The sequence below is a fragment of the Montipora foliosa genome, chromosome 2, assembly GCF_036669935.1.
Source record: "Montipora foliosa isolate CH-2021 chromosome 2, ASM3666993v2, whole genome shotgun sequence".
Classification (NCBI taxonomy): Eukaryota; Metazoa; Cnidaria; class Anthozoa; order Scleractinia; family Acroporidae; genus Montipora; species Montipora foliosa.
This window is the reverse complement of record NC_090870.1, coordinates 65,622,788-65,625,287: the sequence shown is the minus strand read 5'-3', so window position 1 is coordinate 65,625,287 and position 2,500 is coordinate 65,622,788. Positions and strand designations below refer to the sequence as shown.

Genomic DNA, 2,500 nt, shown 5'->3' with positions numbered 1-2,500 from the left:
AGTCAAACCGGTTCTCTGCTGTACAACAACCAAGTGTACAAATAACTGTACAATATCGTGGAATATTTGTACTCGTTTTGTGTACAATAACTAATACAGCTGGATATCATAAGGGCAAACAGTTTACAAGCTGTTGGTGTAACTTCCGGGGGTATAGAAGGGAGGACAGATATAAAAAGACGAGAAACATATATATTTAGGATCTTGTTTTCAGAATTTTCTAGACAAATTTGCATGTGAAAAAAAACGTTTAACTCAAAAGCATACTTGCACCAGGGAATTAAAAGCTCACGGTTGATGGAGCTGGACTTGTTCAGGGTTCTCCCGAAAATTTGAAGTAGACAGAGAAAATTTTCATGTAGCCGGGGAAAATTGCTTTCCTTGCCAAGCCAGCCCCAAAAAATGCATATACATTATTTTTCCCTGAGTAGCCGCTTCCATAGTGTGTGAAAAGTTCATGTTTATGGCTAAAGCTGATAATTATTTTGTCAAAAGTTATTTAGTGTCAAATTCATTAATAAAACAAGTCTTGGTCTTATCAAAAAATTATATTCCTTCCTGCCTCTGTGATTTTTATAAATGCTGCATGCTATAAACAGGTATAGAAGAACAGGAAGCACCTTTTTTCTCTGTAACGAACTCAGTAGCTTTGTTCTTGAACAAATTATAGAAACTGTAAATATACATGTACCAGCTGTAAGAGTTAAAATGTCATCAAAGTGAGCTAGGTCTCTGACAATCAACATGCTTATTTTCTTCTCTTATACATTTTTCAGTTTCTTCCTGCCTGAAGCCATCTCTTGAATTTATAGTGAATACTGAGCATTTACATGCATGAGAAACAAAGTCCCGTTAATAATGCACTCAAGAAGCTGAAGCAGGGAAATCACAACCCTTGCCCACAAATGTAAAGCACAATCAGACAGTGATGAGGAGGGAACAGACTGTGTTGGAAATATTGTCTTATACGGCAATAAGGATTGTAATTTTTACATAATTAAACTTAATAATAATTGTTGTATTACTGTTTTAGGGTACATTGAAATTTCCATGAACCCTTTCTGTAAATAATTTTCATGTTACTGTTACCCTTTTGGTAAAAACATTTGAATTGGTTTTGTTACAGGGTACATGGAAATTCGGTATAGAAGTTTCAATGTTACAAGGTACATGGAAATTTCCATGTGTCCTTTTGGACAAGAATTTTTTAATTGGTCTCAATGTTACAAGGTACATGGAATTTCCATGGACCCTTTCGGTATAGAATTTTTGAATTAGCCTCAATGGTACGGGCTACATGTACTACATGGAAATTTTCATGTACCCTTTTCAGCCTTTTGGACAAGAATTTTTGAATTAATCTCAATGTTACAGGGTACATGGAAATTTCCATGGAACCTTTCGGTATAGAATGTTATCACTAGTCTCAATGTTACAAGGTACATGGAAATTTCCATGTACCCTTTTAGACAAGAAATTTTGAATTGGTCTCAATGTTACAAGGTACATGGAATTTTCCATGGACCCTTTCGGTATAGAAGTTTTGAATTAGTCTCAATGGTACGGGCTACATGTACTACATGGAAATTTCCATGTACCCTTTTGCTCAAGAATTTTTGAGTTAGTCTCAATGATACATGGTACATGGACATTTCCATGGACCCTTTTGGACAATAATTTTTGAATTAGTCTCAGTGTTACAGGATATAGAAGTTTTGAATTGGTCTCAATGTTATGGGGAACCTTTGAAATTTTCCACAATTTCTAGTTGAAACAATGTTTTTGTCCTTATGAAGGATATTTACCCATTTTTGAGCTAGATGTGCACTTCTAAATACAAAAGTTTGTGTCATTATAGGGATAGTTGCCACACAAAAGTGGAAAAATAAACGCTGCTATTTGCGCATCGTTACTGTTAATGGACAGGTAGTAAGAATATGCAAGAAACGATTTGAAATAAACCAAGTCAGTTGAAAGCGCTGTTGGTCACTTTAGTCAATGTAACTGCTGATGAAGTCTGAAGACTTAAATCAAGGGACCATTTTTCGGTTAAGTGTACGATTTTTTTTCTCTCTACCTGGAAAATACTAAGGTAAAAAGTTGTATTCTTTCTAAATTTCCTACTTCAGAAAACCGCAACTTAAAAAATGACGTGTTTTATTTGGGCTGATTGCAATTGGTTGCCGTTGAGGCGATTATTTACGGGTTAGAGACTGTTGTGAGTGTTTTGTTTTCAAATACACGCACGCGCTTACTGTACAATTAACGAGAAATTGTCAATACTACACGAAGTGAAGCTAAGTGCAGTATTGAAAATTTCGAGTTCATTGTACAGTAAAAAAAAAAACAGAAAGCACACTTAAAACAGAATTCTCAGTGAGCATATTAAATCAAGCCAATGTCAATGATCAATCATAACTTTTCTTTGTCGTGTAATAAGTGAAACCAAACCTGGCGTTTCAGTAATTTTTTCCTCTTCAACCTCGGAAAATCTTGAACT

General features: G+C 35.0%; 1 protein-coding gene across 3 annotated transcripts in view; it reads right to left on the bottom strand.

Annotated features, from left to right (window-relative positions):
- LOC137986234 (tyrosine-protein phosphatase Lar-like) overlaps positions 1 to 2,500 on the bottom strand; it is a 91,500-nt gene that overhangs the window by 27,106 nt on the left and 61,894 nt on the right. The window lies entirely within an intron of this gene.